This window comes from Scyliorhinus torazame, chromosome 2, assembly GCF_047496885.1.
Source record: "Scyliorhinus torazame isolate Kashiwa2021f chromosome 2, sScyTor2.1, whole genome shotgun sequence".
In the NCBI taxonomy this organism is placed as follows: Eukaryota; Metazoa; Chordata; class Chondrichthyes; order Carcharhiniformes; family Scyliorhinidae; genus Scyliorhinus; species Scyliorhinus torazame.
Window position 1 is genome coordinate 312,321,624 of NC_092708.1, and position 19,119 is coordinate 312,340,742.

Sequence of the window (19,119 nt, forward strand, 5' to 3'; positions counted from 1 at the left end):
GAATGAAGTGTCAATGCAATCACCCGCATCATCCATGTGCACAGAGGCACACACCTCTGTGGGCGATCTTGGGTGTTCCGATACACAAACGAACCAACACGGTTGTAGATGGTACAACTCTGTTTTATTATTCTTGCTAACATCTACTGTATACTTCTGGCTGTGGTTGGTACTTTACCAGTTAACCTGTGGACCCAGCCCTTGCACTATCTTAGAGAGGCACTCAGCACATGGTGTATGTCTGAGTGGCACGCTGTGAGCTCTGTGCTCTGAGCTATCTCCCGCTGGAATGAACGGTGGTGTTCCCCGTTTTATAATGCGTGTGCTCTCACTGGTGATTGGCTGTGATGTTGCGTGTGTGTTGATTGGTCCGTTGATCTGTCCATCAGTGTGTGTGTGTGATTGCTCCATGATATGTTTATATGAATATCATGACAGTTGGGATTCTCTGCTTTGCCGGCAGCCCGGGGGTTTCCCGACGGCGTGGGGTTGCCCACAATTGGAAACCCCATTGACCAGCCGGCGAAATGGAGAATCCCGCCAGCGGGACAGAGAAACCCGCCCAACATATTGTCCCGCCAGAGCTGAATAGCACCTGCTTTCGCACATGCTGGTAGCACAAATCAGGAAGTGATTCCCAATCCTTACCCATGCAAATTTCTGCATGCCACGAGTGCAAGGGTTTCCCGAGGGAATCCCGCAATCGGGCCACAATTTTGAGCAGGCGACCCGATAGCGAGGTCTCACGGCTGGCCATGAACCCCCGCCATTGCAGAGCAGCCCCCAAATCCCCCGCATCACTCATCAGCCCCCCACCCCTGGATCTTCTTGGTCCCTCACTTCCCCCAAATACAGGGTGACCCAAACCGGTCCCTAAGAGACCCCTAAATAGGAGGACACTCCTAAAGAGGCCTCATAAATATGGGGACCCATCAGAGACTTCATAAATAGGGAAACCCCGCCCATAGAGACCCCCTCGATAGGGAGACCCTCACAGACCCCCAGAAAGGAGATACCTGTCATGAAGCCCCACCAGATGAGACCTCTGTCTGAGGACTAGAGAACTAGAGAGCAGTCGGACAAGGCAGTGAAAAAAATCTGTTGTGACACTCACCTGGGCATACACCTGCTGGCTCAAACAGAGCACCACATGTCAATTCCTGGAAAGAGAAAGCAATGAGCTATGTTTAAACCCCTCAGATGCTCCAGCTGCAAACCATTCATTCATTTCCCTTAGTGGGCTGTGAATGACAGCTTCCACACTCACAGCTGTGAGCCTTACTTCATTCAACTTCCTCCATGGTTCAGTGACTCTGAAGTTCTGTTACCACAATGTTTACAAACATCAACCACCTCAAAGGAAGTTAAGTGCTGTCAATTTCCAGCTCAGCACTTCAAAATCACTCAAGCATGATTGGAATGCACTTAACCAACTTTGAAGTGTTGCTGTTTGCAAACATTGTGGTCAGAACACTTCAGAGTTACTGAATCATGAAAAAGATGAATGAAGCAAGGTTCACAGTTGTGTGTGTAATTACTTGTGACAATGAACCACACAAATCATGGCGTAGACTCAGATATTACCCGCCACAAGGTGAAGTGACCATTCTCCCTTCTTAACTTGGATTTCTCTTCTTCCTGTCTGCATTCTGGACTCTGACGTGATGGTTGGTCCTACTGGTCTCTGTTGAGTTTGCTAACATCTCCCTTTTTAATCCAGTTTATTCCAGCATTGAGAAAGTTCTTGCGTCAAGTCCATGGATGACCTGTTACCCATTTTCTTCAATTCTAGCTTGCAAATACAGCAGACATCTGCTGGCCATGCTTTCTTATCTGTCTGTTGAGTACATCTTATCATGCTTGCTCGCAAAAATAAGGGGTGAGGTTCTCCGTTTCAGAAACTAAGTGTTAATGCCAGGACTGAATCAATGGCCTCCAAGTCAACTACATTGGTGCCTGCCCCAGAGCAATTAATGAGCCGTTAATGGGCTTGCAACAGTGCCACATAGAACACAAGCAATTCCAATGAAAAATGATGCCCTATTCACTGGGGTCGGTATTTACATTTTCCTACATGCTGAAGTGGATTTCCAGTCCACCGCTGTGAAACTGAACACACGTTTATCTAGTTATGATTGACAGCTCTTGGACACATCAAAGTACTTAAGTGCTTTCTGCAGAAAAAGAGGAAGTGAGAGCAATTAGCTGCTTTTGATGTGGTCCAGGAAGAAATCCCACCTCAGAAGAGACCCAAGAATCTCTTGTCAGCTGAGGCTCAGTGGTAGCATTTTCAATTCAGATGTTTGTGGGTTTAAATCCAAATTCAGGGACTGAATCACAAAAGCTAGGTTGACACTTGATTGCAGCACTGTGGGAGTACTTCATTATTGGATGTGCTGTGTTATAATCGACCCATTCTTGGACAGCTGGATACAAATTATATTGGGATGAGGGAAACCAGAAACCGGGGGCGGGATTCACGCTGCCCCCCGCCGGGTCGGAGAATCGCCGGGGGGGCGACGTGAATCCCGCCCCCGCCGGCTGCCGAGTTCTCCGGCGCCGAGGATTTGGCGGGGGCAGGAATCGCACCGCGCCAGTCGGCGGCCGCTGGCAGCGGCCTCCCCGGCGATTCTCCGGCCCGCGATAGGCCGGGGTTGCTGCTCGTTTTAGGCCGGTCCCGCCAGCGTAAATTACAACGGGTCCTTACCGGTGGGACCAGGCTGCACGGGCAGCCTCCGGGGTCCTCGGGAGCGCAAGGGGGGATCTGGCCCCGGGAGGTGCCCCCACGGTGGCCTGGCCCGCGATTGGAGCCCACCGATCCGCGGGCGGGCCTGTGCCGTGGGGGCACTCTATTCCTCCGCGTCGGCTGCTGTGGACCTCCGCGATGACCGAAGTGGAGATGAACCACCCCTGCACATGTGCTGGGATGATGTCAGCGCACGCTGATGCTCCCTCGAATGCACCAACTCGCGCCGGCCGGCGGAGGCCCTTCGGCGCCGGTTGGCGTGGCGGCAAGGCCCTTCGGCGCCGGTTGGTGTGGCGGCAAGGCCCTTCCACGCCGGCCGGCATGGCGCAAACCACTCCTCCATTGAGGATTCCGCACCTTCGGGGCGGCCCAAAGCCGGAATGGTTCACGCCACTCCTTCGTGCCGGAGTTGCCCGCCCCGCCAATTCCCGCAGAATCCCGCCCAAGTTTCCTGACATTTACCCAGTGATGTGTTGGGTGCTATGGATCCGTGGAACACATGCAGGCCACCAACACTTAAACTAGAACAACATTATTTTATTAAGCTAGAAACTGTTGAACATACTTTCACTGTGGGTTAACACAATGTTAGATTAAACTAAAGCTCTATGCCTATCCTAACCAGTCTATGCACTGAGCACATGGTGAGGATCTGTGCTGTAAGCTGTACGCTCCGTCCTTCTGAGAGGCTGCATCCCGAATGAGCAGGAAAACTGATGCCCTCTGTCTTTATAGTGAGTGTGTTCTAACTGTTGATTGGCTGCCGTGTTGTGTGTGTTGATTGGTCTTGCTGTGTGTCCATCAGTGTGTGTGTCTGCACCATGATATACTGGTGGATATTATGACATCCAGAATGAATGTTGGCTATCAGCGTCCTAAATTGGATCTGAAGATTTTACTTCAATTAATAATGAGTAAACTTCAGTATAATTTTTTGAAGTAAGGGCAATGCAGTTGCTCTTGAAGTGCTTGCTGAACAGATCTCAACAGTAGAATCTGGGGCAAAATTCTCCGGTATCGGCGCGATGTCCGCCGACTGGCGCCCAAAACGGCGCAAATCAGTCGGGCATCGCGCCGCCTCAAAGGTGCAGAATGCTCTGCATCTTGGGGGGCCGAGCCCCAACCTTAAGGGGCTAGGCCCGTGCCGGACGAATTTCCGCCCCGCCAGCTGGCGGAAAAGGCCTTTGGTGCCCCGCCAGCTGGCGCGGAAATGACATCTCCGGGCGGCGCATGCGCGGGAGCGTTAGCGCCCGTTACCGGCATTCCCGTGCATGCGCAGTGGAGGGAGTCTCTTCCACCTCCGCCATGGTGGAGACCGTGGCGAAGGCAGAAGGAAACGAGTGCCCCCATGGCACAGGCCCGCCCGCGGATCGGTGGGCCCCGATCGCGGGCCAGGCCCCCGTGGGAGCACCCCCAGGGCCAGATCACCCAGCAACCCCCCCAGGACCCCGGAGCCCGCCCGCGCCGCCTTGTCCCGCCGGTAAGGTAGGTGGTTTCATCTACGCCGGTGGGACAGGCATTTTAGCAGCGGGACTTCGGCCCATCCGGGCCGGAGAATCGCGGGGGGGTCCCGCCAACCGGCGAGGCGCGATTCCCGCCCCTGCCGAATATCCGGTGCCGGAGAATTCGGCAACCGGCGGGGGCGGGATTCACGCCAGCCCCCGGCAATTCCCGACCCGGCGGGGGGTCGGAGAATCTTGCCCCAGAAGTTGGGTGGTAGTATTTCCACTGTGAGCTATTCTCTCTTAAATTGTACCTAAAGACTGCACCTGTTTCGAAAATTGCTTTTCTCCCCCAATTTTCTGCTCAAACACTGTTGAATATTACCAAAAACAAAATCTGTCAAGCTTATTAAGTCATTGCCTTTTCACAAAAAATTAGCTTCGAAAATTACTCTTTTACATATTTTACAGTAGCAACTTCAAAAATTTGATTAGTACAGCTAAATATGGGCTTATAAAAAGTGAACATTTTCATTCGCAGTTGTCAACTCAACACCTGCACAGAAACCAATTTTAAATAATTGTGTCAGAATGCTTTAAAATGATTTAATTAAACAAGCTATTGAATTATAATAGCAAAATTGGAGAAAGTGTGATCAGTATCAATTTGAGCACCTACCACATTAAGCGATATGTATTTACTGTATTATAAGCAAAGCTTGTACCATAGAGACAAAGGCTGAGAAAATTATGAGAATCAAAGATTTCTACTTCTATTGCACATCTCATGATCGCAGGATATCCCAAAGTGCACTACAGCCAATGAACAGCTTTGAAGTTGAGTTGCTATTCTAATGTGGCAAACAAGGCATTCAGTGTTTACATAGCAAGCTCCATAAACAGCTATGGATAATGATATGATAATCTTCATGTTTTAGCGATGTTGATTGAGCGATAAATATTGGCTCCAAAACTGGGGCTCTTTATTTCAAATGGTGCCATAGGAGTTTGTACATCCAACTGAGGAGGCAAATGGAGCCTAGGTTTAACATAAAGCACCTTTGACAGGGTAACACTCCCTCAGAACTGCGCCAAGGGTGTCACCCTCGCTATTTTGTGCTCAACATCTCTGGAGTGGAACTACTGAGTCACAACCATCCGACTCAGGGACAAGAGTGCTACCAAATGAGCCACCACTGTAATCCCCTAAAAATGTGGCTCCGGCAAATGCAAAATCTATGAATTACAGAGGTTACAATATGTAAATACAGGCAATCTTATTATAGGATAAGAATAGAACATGTTCCTGTTTCAGGCAGAGCATGAGACAGAGGCAATGCAGCCAAGACCTGTATTTTGCTCTGACATAAGAGATTGTTCTTGAAGGCAGTTGGAGTCAGAATTCATTATTTGTGTTCGATTTGAGCAGAGTTCAAATCTGTCACTGTCATAAGATTGTTCTGAAAAGAAACACTTGTGCCTGAATCAAAAGTAGTTAATGTCGCTGGTCGAACACTGCTTTGCAACAGTAACTGTCATGATATTCAAACATACATCATAACACATACATAATGATAGACAGACCAACGGACCAATTAGCACAGATAACACGACAGCCAATCACAGATAAGAGCAGACACAGTGTAAGACAAGAAACACAACACTTCCTGGGCAGTCCATCTGGAGACAGCACAGGGCCAGGACCTCATTAGCAAGACACTCACACATTCACACCGTGCTGAGTACCAAGTCTGATGTATAAATAGTTAGATGGAATAAAACTGCGTTGTACCAATCGCAACCGCGTTGGTTCGTCTGTACCTCAGAGCACCCAACACCTCATGATACCAGGAGTGAATCGATACCTACCGGCAAATCTGCCATCCTGAGCCATGGACACCTGCAACAAACCGCAGCCGTTGCAAGTCGCTGGGAACCTGGGCACAAATTGGAAGCTCTTCAAGCAGCGTTTCAAACTCTTCATGCAAGCCAATGAAAAACAGGGCGCCTCGGACAAAACAAAGATTGCCATGCTCCTCACTACCGCAGGTCAGCACGCCATCGATGTATACAACTCCTTGGTGTTCGCGGAAGGCGAGAACAAAGCTAAGTATGACACGGTCCTCCTCAAGCTCGACAAGCACTTCAACGTTGAGGTCAACAAAAGCTTTGAGAGGTATGTCTTTCAGCAGCGCCTGCAAGGTAAGGATGAGCTCTTTCAGTCCTTCCTGATGCTCCTCCGCATACTCGCGCAGTCCTGCGGTTACGATACCACCTCAGAGTCCATGATCCGGGACCAGATCGTTTTTGGCATTGCCTCCAGTGGCCTACGACAGCAGCTTCTAAAAATTAAAGGCCTGACCTTAGCATCTGCAGTTGAAGCCTGTGTCCTGCATGAAAATGCGACCAGCCGCTATGCCCAATTTCAGGCGACCGAATCGGCATGGAGGGGGTCCCACGCGATCGAATCGGCCAGCCAGGCCGCCCACGAGGCCGAACGTGTCCAGGAAATCGAGTTTCTCCCGGCCCGCGGCCCGGACGATGGCGGCCGTTTCGCGTGCTTTTTAAGGCCTCCCGCGTTTGTGCGCGCCAAAACCTACGGCAACATTGAGGGACGTGCTGCGCAGGCGCGCCCGACGCAAGACCGAACTGCGCATGCGCAGTGGCGTAACGAACGCCATGACGTCATGACGTGCGGCAACTGAGGAGCTGCACATTTAAAAGGGCAATGTCCTGCAAAAACCCGACAATGCCTACGCTGTGGCAAGATGGGCCACTACGCTGCCTACTGTTGAGCGGCTCAACCTGTTGACCTTCCACATCTCTGACAACCTCGCAGGAACGTGCGGACCATTCAGCCTCCACATCACGACATCCAAACCGACGACACAGATGACCAAGACGCCTTCCGGGTTGCGGTCATTGATGCGAACCGGGTCAACACCATCAATCCGGGCGATGAATGGAGTGCCACCCTAACGGTCAACCGATCGCCGATCACTTTCCGCCTGAACACTGGCGCCTCCGCCAACCTCATAGCATGGTCAGCCTTCTACGCCATGAAGGTCAGACCACCAATCCAGCCATCCCGGTGCAAGATGGTCGACTACAATGGGAACGTTATCCCGGCCATGGGATCCTGCCAGCTCCAGGTGACACACAAAACACACACGGCCACACTCTCGTTCGAGATAGTTGGCTCATCGAAGGACTCTCTGCTGGGCGCACAGGCATGTAAGGCTCTCCACCTTGTGCAACAAATTCTCTCTCTCTCTCCAGACGGCATGTCTGACTTCCCGGATGCAGAGTTCTACGCACAGCTCCAATCGCTCCTCGCCCACAACCAGGAGGCATTCAAAGGCATGGGAACACTGCCATACACCTACTGAATTCGCCTCAAACCGGATGCCATCCCGGTCGTTCACGCACCTCGCAGGGTTCCTGCGCCACTTAAAGACCGCCTCAAGCAGCAGCTGCAGGATCTCCAGGACCAAGGGGTCCTATCCAGGGTCACGGAGCCCACGCCATGTGTCAGCTCCATGGTGTGTGTCAAGAAGCCCTCTGGCGAGCTCCGCATCTGTATTGACCCCAAAGACCTCAATAATATTATGAGGGAACATTATCCCATACCCAAACGGGAGGAGATCACCAGTGAAATGGCCCAGGCGAAGATATTCACGAAACTGGATGCTTCCAAAGGAGTTTGGCAGATCCAACTGGACCCGTCCAGCCGAAAGCTATGTACCTTCAACACACCTTTCAGCATGTTCTGCTACAACCGGATGCCATTTGGCATCATCTCGGCATCCGAGGTCTTCCATAAAATCATGGAGCAGATGATGGAAGGCATCGAAGGGGTGCGCGTATATGTGGACGATGTCATCATCTGGTCCACCACACCGCAGGAGCACATACATCGTCTCCAACGCGTTTTTGCCCGCATACGGGAAAACAGCCTGCGCCTCAACCGAGCCAAGTGCTCCTTTGGCCAGACCGAGTTGAAGTTCCTGGGGGACCATATCTCCCGGTCAGGGGTCCGTCCGGATGCAGACAAGACGAGCGCCATCACAGCCATGCCGCAGCCGGCCGACAAGAAGGCTGTCCTACGCTTCCTTGGCATGGTCAACTTCCTGGGGAAGTTCATTCCCAACCTTGCCTCCCACACGATGACTCTGCGCCACCTCGTCAGAAAATCCACAGAGTTCCAGTGGCAACACACACACCAGCTGGAATGGGAGGATCTTAAACGCAAACTCACTACGGCACCAGTGTTGGCGTTTATTGACACGTCTCGTGCCACCAAAATCTCAACTGATGCCAGCCAATCCGGCATTGGAGCAGTACTCCTGCAGAGGGATGACACGGCATCATGGGCCCCAGTGGCCTATGCATCGCGGGCCATGACCCCCACAGAGCAGCGCTACGCGCAAATCGAAAAAGAATGTCTGGGCTTGCTAACCGGTTTGGACAAGTTCCACGATTACGTCTATGGTCTTCCACGGTTCACGGTCGAAACTGACCACCGCCCCCTGGTCAGCATAATAAACAAGGACCTGAACGAGATGACCCCTCGCCTCCAGCGCATCCTACTTAAACTCAGGAGGTACGACTTCCAACTGGTCTACACTCCAGGGAAGGACCTCATCGTGGCGGATGCCCTATCCAGAGCAGTGAGCACGCCGCCAGATGCGGAGGGGTTCGTATGTCAGGTCGAGGCACAGGTGGCTTTTACAGCAACAAATCTGCCGGCTGACGACTCCAGTCTGGCCCGTATACGCCGAGAGACGGCGGCCGACCCCCTTCTGCAGCGAGTGAGGCGCCACATGACGGGAGGATGGCTCAAAGGGCAGTGCCCGCAGTTCTACAATGTACGAGACGACCTAGCCATCATTGATGGTGTCCTTCTGAAGATGGACCGGATTGTGATTCCGCACAGCATGCGCCAGCTGGTTCTCGACCAACTACACGAAGGCCACTTGGGGGTCGAGAAGTGCAGACGGAGGGCTCGAGGGGCGGTATACTGGCCGGGCATCAGTGACGATATTGCCAACATGGTGCTCAACTGTACAACCTGCCAAAGATTTCAGCCAGCGCAACCTCCTGAGACGCTTCTGCCCCATGAGCTGGTGACGTCCCCCTGGGCGAAGGTGGGTGTCGACCTATTTCACGCGCTCGGCATGGACTATGTCATCATAGTTGACTGCTTCTCAAACTACCCAGAAGTCATACGCTTGCACGATTTGACGTTGTCTGCCGTCATCAGGGCCTGCAAAGACACCTTTGCTCGCCACGGCATTCCGATGACTGTCAGGTCGGACAATGGGCCCTGTTTTGCCAGCCATGAATGGTCGTCCTTTGCTGCTTCGTATGGCTTCACACACGTGACGTCCAGCCCTCTGCATCCCCAGTCCAATGGAAAGGCGGAGAAGGGCGTTCACATTGCCAAGCAGCTCCTCTGCAAGGCTGCTGCTGCCGGGTCGGACTTCTGCCTCGCCCTGCTGGCCTATCGCTCGGCCCCACTAGCCACTGGTCTCTCACCAGCACAGCTGCTGATGGGTCGCGCCCTCAGAACCACTGTGCCTCCCATCCTGGCACCAGCAATAGACAATGTTCCGGTACTGCATAGGATGCAACTGCAGCGCGATCGCCAGAAGAGATTGTACGACATACGGGCAACTGATCTTCCCTCCCTGGCCCCTGGAGACAACGTCCGCATCCACCTACCAGACGGTGGCTGGTCAGCACCTGCCGAAGTTCTCCGACGCGTGGCTCCCCGCTCGTTCCTGGTACGCATGCCAGATGGATCCGTGCGTAGGCGCAATCGCCGAGCCCTTCGCTTACTTCCACGCTCGCAACGGGACCCTACACAGGCGCCGTGTCCTCCACTGGTTCCTGATAGCGACTTTGTGGAGCTGCCATATACCATGCCCCTTCTGTCGCCGCCCGTGGCCAGGCTCGCACCTCAGCCGGTGGTTCTTGACCCACCCTTCAGGCGGTCAACCCAAATTCGTCACCCACCTACTAGACTGGACTTATGAGACTGTTCACACGTCAAACTTTAGCAACTACTGTTTTATAACATGTCACTGTTTTATCGTTACAGGCCTCGTTTGATCGTTCCAAATTTCAACGCTGTTCTTCTTTTGTTATTGTACAACCTCGTTAGCATGTCACACCTGACATCGCCCCTTGTATATAGTTAAGCCCCATGTACATGATGTAAATATCACACACACACACACCTTATCTGCACTCAGGACACATTTATATTTATAACCACGTAGGCACATAATCTTGTAAAAAAGGGGGATGTCATGATATTCAAACATATATCATAACACATACATAATGATAGACAGACCAACGGACCAATTAGCACACATAACACGACAGCCAATCACAGACAAGAGCAGACACAGTATAAGACAAGAAACACGACACTTCCTGGGCAGCCCATCTGGAGACAGCACAGGGCCAGGACCTCATTAGCAAGACACTCACACAGTCACAACGTGCTGAGTACCAAGTCTGATGTATAAATAGTTAGATGGAATAAAACTGCGTTGTACCAATTGCAACCGTGTTGGTTCGTCTGTACCTCAGAGCACCCAACACCTCAGTAACTACTAAGAAACCGTGAACAAACTTGAAAATGCCTCACAAAATCTATCAAAGTTCCTTTGTAAACCAGTTCCTTTGTAAAATGCTAAGAGATACATCCAGAATTTTCCGAAACATTCTTATTTGCGTCCTTGTGGCCAAAATTTCCAACTGAATTTTGGAGCCTCCTCGTCGGCCTGCAGAGAAATGCAATTAGCAGAAACGCCCAATGATGATTCATTAATTTGCACCCTGGTCATGGCCACTCTGTGGATGTGATCTGTTTCTGCTGCACTGATTGCAGAAATCTCAGCTGTGCTGAAAAAAATCCTCAAAATTCTGCAACCTTGTGTGATAATTTCACCTCTATCAGGGGGATTTGCGCTGAAAAGCTGACACAATTGGGTGAAAATGGCGGGGCGTATTTTAAAATATTGGGTTTTTCTGAGGTTGCTTCTTCCTTCCTCTGAGTTTACCATACTTAGACTCCAAATCCAATCCAGAAAAATTCCAAGGCAGTGCCTGGGGAGCTCATCTATCATTAGGGCTTGTAATGAAGAGCTTGTCATATGCGGAATGACTGAGGACTCTGCGTCTGTACTCGTTGGAGTTTAGAAGGATGAGGGGGTACCTTATTGAAACTTACAGGATACTGCGAGGCCTGGATAGAGTGGACGAGGAGAGGATGTTTCCACTTGTAGTAAAAACTAGAACCAGAGGAAACAATTTCAAACTAAAGGGACAATCCTTTAAAACAGAGATAAGGAGGAATTTCTTCAGCCAGAGGGTGGTGAATCTGTGGAACTCTTTGCCGCAGAAGGCTGTGGTGGCCAAATCACTGAGTGTCTTTAAGACAGAGATAGATAGGTTCTTGATTAATAAGGGGATCAGGGGTTATGGGGAGAAGGCAGGAGAATGGGGATGATAAAAATAACAGCCATGATTGAATGGCAGAGCAGACTCGATGGGCCGAGTGGCCTAATTCTGCTCCTATGTCTTATGGTCTTATAAAGCACCAAGCAGGTAGTGCAAGAACTCCAGGGGATGGCGGTGCTCAGTTTAGGGTGCCAAAACAGAGCACAGCCTGCTAGGATCAAAGAATCTATTCTCCAGGAATGGGACACCTACAGGCAAGGGGCGAGATGCAGTAATACGCTCCGGGAACACTACCAAAACCTTTTCCCCTGAGCTGGAGGACCGGGATTACTGGCATGAAGTGGTTGCAGTGAGATGCAGGGATGCGAGACACAGAAGGCCCCCGAGGAGCCGCCCACTCATTTCACCACCCGACGTGACTGCCCCGCCTGTGACAGGGCCCACTACATGGAGGACAATGACGAACAGTACCGACAGCTACACGGTTGTGGTCACGACCACTATCCCCGTCAGTCAGATGGGGACTTGGATCGCATGGAGAACCTGGGGATTATCAGACCAGTACAATTTTCCAACTGGGCAGCGCCGGTCGTACCGGTAATGAAGCCCAACAGGTCAGTGCGTCTCTGCTGGGTTTATAAAATACAGTAAACCGGGTATCATTCTTAGACCGTTATCTAGTACCCAGGATCGAGGATCTGCATGCCAAGCTCAGCGATGAATTTACATTCACCAAGCCATATGTGAGTCAAGCGTATCTCCTGCTGGTCCTGGCCCCCCTAGTCAAGAAGACTTGTCACCACCAACATGCACCGGGGACTCTATAAATATACCTGGCTACCATGCGGGGTCTCCTCAGCATGCGCAATATTTCAGAAGATCATGGAAAACATTTTGCGGGGGTTAACGTGCGTGGTGGTCTACTTAGACACTGTGTTGATAACCGATTCGTCCAACCAGAAGCACATCCCAAACTTGTCAGGACTGCTACAACCCTTTGAGGCTGCTGACATCCATCTCCGCTGAGAGAAGTAGGTCCTCAACGCGGCCGAGTGGTGTACCTCGGGTTTGTACCCATGAGGGAGAAGTTCCAGACCATCTGCCAAGATGCGGTGCCAGAGAGTCCAACGGAACTTCAGGCTTTCCTCGGGCTGGTCAATTATTCTGGAAAGTTCCTCCCGGGGTTGGCCTCGACACTGGCTCCCCTTCAGAGATTACTAAAGAAAGGACAACTCTGGATGTGGGGTGCTGAGTAACAGGCAACGTTTGCCGGAATATAGCAACAGCTTTCCTCTTCAAGACTGTTTTCTCATTTTGACCCCTCCAGGCCACTCTTGCTGACCTGCAACACACCCCCTTACGGCATTGGCCATGTTAGCCCATGTAAGGAAGATTCCAAACAACATATCACATTTGCGTCTACGACATTGGCCGAAGTGGAGAAATGGTATGTGCAAGTGGAGAAAGAAGGACTGGCAATGGTATTCGGCGTAAAACAATTCCACTAGTATGTCTATCTGGAAGGGCCACAAGGACCTCCTCTTCAAGGAGGGCCGTGCGATTCCACCCATAGCCTCTTCCCGCGTCCAGCACTGGGCGATATTCCTGGCAGCGTATGACTACATATTGGAACACCGCTCCGGGGCCCACATACCCCACGCTGACACTTTGAGCTGCTGACCACTGCCCACTAAGCCATCTACTCCTGCCACGGACAATGAGGTAATAGCTGCCCTCCATCTCATGGACACTCTACAAGTCACGGCATCTCGCATCCGCGTCTGGACCGAGACCGACCCACAGCTCTCCCGCATCAGGCACATGGTGCAGCACGGGGTCCAATTCAGTGAAGTGGACCCTCCAGGGTGTGTTTGACTGTAACTAGTAATAAACCTCTTTGTGCTTTTCCAAACTACCGTTTATGTGGGGCTGCTTAGCTCTCGGATTGAACAGGTAGGTAAGCAAATAATATTAAATGTCAAACCCAGCCCCAACCTGACTCTAACTACTAGTTCCTGTCATGATATTCAAACACACATCACAACACACACATCATGATGGACAGACCAACAGACCAATTAGCACACATAACACGACAGCCAATCACAGACAAGAGCAGACACGGTATAAGACAAGAAACACGACACCTCCTGGTCAGTCCATCTGGAGACAGGACAAGGCCAGGACCTCATTAACAAGACACTCACACAGTCACCACGTGCTGAGTACCAAGTCAGATGTGTAAATAACTAGTTGGAATAAAACTGCGTTGTACCAATCGCAACCGTGTTGGTTCGTCTGTACCTCAGAGCACCCAACACCACACGTTCTCAAGGGTAGTTATGGATGGGTACTAAACATTGACCTTGTCAATAGGACACATCATGTGCAATTAATTATCAGGAAGTGTGTTGGGGTGGTGATGGTGAATGGGTGATTAGCTAACTCTCAGGAGGCGATTCAGTCACTGAAATATTTTTATTAGATGATGAGCCTCCATTTTAACATTATTTCCTCATTTTAGCTCATGGAGCCCTGAATTCCTGGGTCTTGGGAAATGTGGCAGGTGAAAGGAGGTGAGAAGGCCTGTATTCCTAAGATGAGCACCTTTATTGCATGGCTTGTGGGCCAGAAGGAACAGGACTGTTGCCTCTGGGCCCAGTAAACTCACTTCAAAGCAATATCACATTCGTATGTGGGGTGATTCATTGACTGGTGGGGCAAATTGGGATATCCTAAAGTGTATTATGTAAATACAAATGTCTCATTTTTACCATAAATTTATTGCATTGGCTTCTATTTCTATCCTCTCACCCTATTTTTATTTTGCTGCATCCTGTGTCCCCAGGGATCTCTGCCCCCATCAGCAAAGGAGACAATTTGACATGAAATAATGCAGCCTGTGTCGTGATGCAAAGTTGATACGACTTGCCGTGTAGATAGATATTGGTTGTCCATGCGTTAGCACTACATATATAGAGGTACAGAATAGGCACTGCCTGCTGTTGGCATCCGGTAGCTGTTTGTGCATTGGTTCTGTTTATAATCCGTGTTTCATTCTAGACTCTCCACAAGTGGAATAGTAGTAATCTTAATTGTAAAGGAAAACCTTAAGGAAAACCCACACAATATTATTCTCAGTTATGACATTTTCTATCATAAGGCTCTGCGATCATAGCTTCTGATGTATTAGATCATGCTATGGAACACTCAAGATAGTATGCACTTCATTATCACATACAAATTGCTTGGCTTTTAAGAACCATTCTAAATGTGGAATGTACATTACTATTATAATTACTTTCCCTCTAGAATTTAATTAAAAAAGCATTTCTATTCAATTTCCCATGTTTGCATTTGATCAAATTGCAAACCTTGCTGCTCTGTTGTGTAGGTCTATGATCTTATCCAATACAGAGATTCCATTAATGATAGCATTGTTATAAGTTATAGGTCTTCCATTATAATGGGATATTGTAAGCCATTCATCATCATCATCATTCACTTATTTTTAAAGTTAGTTAATTTTATATTGTAACAAAAGTTTTCAAATTGATTAAACTTAATTCCATTAAAGCACCTTGGCTACCTTGGTCCAAACCATGCAGGTCTAAGCAAGGTGGGAATTACTTTTTGATCACTATTATCAACAACTTGACACCTGAACAAAGGCAACTTTCGAGAAAACCTTGAATGCCTTCTTATCTATGTACTGATAATTACATTTGTTCGTATTTTTTAAAATCGTGTGTACCTAACCGTTACATCTCCTTGACTTTGCTTCTACAAGTTTTGGAAACTACAAATCTGCAAGTCAATTTTTCAAACTTCCATTGTCCTTCTCTGAACCCATTATCATCACTACGTGCCAACTATCTCCCATTCTTGCACCTCTGCAGTTTGTAAAAGGATTCGCCGTTACATAGCTGCTGTTTGTTATTGATCTTAATTCGTTTCTGCTTCTTTGGTCATTTCTTTTGGATCTTCTTTACACTGAAATCCACTCAATCTCTGCTTATTTAGTGATTATTATACTTCTCATAAGCAGAATAATTAAATGGTGCATACACGTTAGCCTCCCCATTGAAGACTAAGGCACAGGGCTGGACTCTGTCCTCCCATCCCCCCACCCCACGCCGCCGCTGCAAGTTTGCCATGTAAAGGTCCATTGACTTCGGCCGGGACATTTTGATCACTGGGCAGGAGCGGCCGGAGAATCCCGCCACAGTGTCTACTCGATATCCCTGCTTTTACAGTGTCAGTTTATCTCTTTCTCGGTCCATAATGATCTTATTCCTCCTACCAGAGTCCCCAAAGCCTTTCTGAACTGAACACTATACAGTCATCAGCAAACACCCCCACTTTTGACCTTACGATTGAATGAAGGTCACTGATGAAGCAGCCGAAGATGATTGAGCCAAGGAAACTACCCCGGGAAACTCCTGAATCAACGATTTGAAGGTAAGGTGATTGCCCTCAAATTAGCACACCCATCTTCCTTTGTGCCAACATGCACAAAGCTATTAAAGCTATTTCATTTACTATTGGTGCCCTCTGATGGCTATATACATTGTGTAACTGCTATCATTGGATTTATGCAGCTACAAATGTCATTTAATCCATCTGCCTGCAGTGATACTCATTACCAGACAAACATCATCACTTAATGGAGAGTCACTTAATTATATTTATCTTCTGAAAACAATTTGCCAGGAGATGACACGGAAAGGGAGTAAGTATCTTGCTTGCAATGAGTCTCCGGCGATAGTAAAAAGCAAGCTTTGAACTGCTAGATACAGAGATAGTGATCACAAAAAAGTAACTACCATAGAATAGGGCTAATTGAAAAGCACATTAGTAAGATAATAAAGATATAATAATAAATTAAAACCACTTAAGAGTTTAGAAATATCGTACCAAAGTTAGCAGAGAGGTTTTGGGTCTGGATTTCCATCTGGACTCAGCAAACCTGACCTGCACACACTTTAACACCGTCCAAAATGCACACCAGACCCAGTGACATTGGCCCTAAGGTTTTCATCTTTTCACACAAGGGGTTGAGTTCCTAGTACAACTGCGAACCGTGCTGGAGAGCATGAACAATGTGAGTGCAGAGATGCGGATCGCTTGGAAGACCTTAGTTCTCCAACACAGCAGCCCATCTCCCCTAATCAATTAAAAGACCCATATAAATCACCCCTTATCTGGTCCATCCCCACGCCACCCTATGCTCCCTCAGATTACCCATGACACTCATGTATACTTCATAGCCATTCACCCAATAAACACTCTGTGCAGTCTTCAGGAGCCATGCAATAGCAATTTGAATTATTTTGAAATGATTGGGCAAGAAAATTAAACCTCTAACCATCTGATAGAACACGGAATTCAAACACATTATCATTGATACAGAGGCGAATGGGATCGGGGTGGTGGGGACACACCTGCTCTGGTATAAAAAAAGTAACCCTAAAATGCCAATTAAGTTTGTGAACAAACAAGTAACAAAATCAAAGGCACATTCTTTTATTACAGCCTCTTAAAAGTTTTAACCATTTTTTGATCAATATACAATCTCCTGAGCTGAAGCCAAAAGCTTTTGAAACTCAGCCAGACATTCATAATGGCTTCAGCTATCATAAGAAAAGCCTCCTTATACATTGTTGAAATTGACAGACCTAAACGGTGTCCCATTTCCATTAAAAAGCAGAATGCATGTCAATTAATGGAGGTGAGCAGGTACAGAGAATTTTTCAACATTCAAAAGCAGGATATTGTTCAAACAGCCAGAAATGTCAGTTGAGTTAAGTGGCAGCAGAGACAAACAGGATGTTTTCTTTTAATGCATTTTTAATGCATTAGGCCACTTTTGATAATTGAAAAAATACTGTAATACATGATAAAAATTATACAATGCTGGTCCATGCAAGGATTAACTTGTCTGAGCAGGACAGACATCAGTGATAAATCACTGCATTAAAAACATATTCACAGTATAACATGGCATGTAGGAGTGACATTCAAAACTGTCAAAACATTTTACACTAACCTTTCAGAATGTTCCCAACTTCTGAGTAGGTATTCCCCAATAGTTACAAACTCTCCAAGGAGGTTCATTGATTTTATGGCTTATAAAACCAACACCAGTAATTGAAAATTACACGTGAAATATTCCTGTCATCCTCACAATGCGTACCATGACCTTGGATATGATGCATTGCACTTTGCACCCAAAGCCTTCTCGACCCACCAAAAGACTACATACAAATGGTGAGGCTACAGATAGGGGTCACCAAAAAAAAAACTTTTTGTGACCCGGTTCACACCTCTATGGGGAGACAAAATTTTATCTTTTGATGTCTAAATTTCAACTAGTCAATTTTGCATCTTCAATTCAATGTGAAGTTATTACATAGAGTGTTCAGATATTGTAAGCAATGTAGTGAGTGAATTTCCAAAAGAAGATAAACATATGTGTGGTTGTATATTAATGGATTATTTATTCCTGGATCATATATCTTAAGTTTTCCTGCAAGGAGAGAAAAACACCTCAAAGTATTTGTGCCATAAAAGAGGAAAAATGTGACATTTATAATTTTACTCGAAACGTTGTGGGGTTCATGTATCAAAAAACGATTATTAAAAATAATAACCCAATAACTTAGGCTTGACAATATAAGTTTGCAGAATTGAGTGTTGTGAATCATAGTGTATTGTTTTTCCTAAAATCCCTTAATAACATTACTATAATTAGGACTAGAGGCATTAACTAAAATGTAATCAGTAAAGTCATTAATCAATTGAAACAACATAAAGATGGTGGGATGGGTGATGTGTTGCAGCTGGAGTATGTGGGGCATGCAAATGACAGTGTGATTCAAGGCAAACATGTATGCAGTAAGTGTCTACAGCTATATGACCTTCACCCTAGTGTTAATTAGTTGAGGACTGACCTTTGAACACTGTGATATATTGGAGAGGGAGAAGGTTACCTGGGTTGTTCTAGGAGGCAATCGTAGACCTGGTGTCTTCTATTTGATCGATGGTCAGGGACACTAGGGTGTGACTACGTATACGGATTGAGAAGATAGAACTGGAGAAGGTTTAGCCATTGCAATTGTCCAACATTCTTGATCTGGTAGTAAGACAGGATTAATTAATGACCTCATAGTAACGACAACCTAGGTAGCAGCGATAACATGGTTGAATTTTGCATTCAGTTTCAGGAACAGAAGAGCAGGTTAAGCTTAAATAAAAGCAATTTCAAGGGCATAAAAGCAGAGCTGGCTAAAGGGAACTTGGAAATTTGGAGAGGTCAGTAGAGATGCAGTAGACATTTTGTTAAATTCTTTTCATGGGATGTGGGCATTCACGGCAAGGCCAGAATTTATTGTCCATGCCTAATTGACCTTGGCAATGTGGGGGTGAGCTACCTTCTTGAACCGTTGCGGTCCA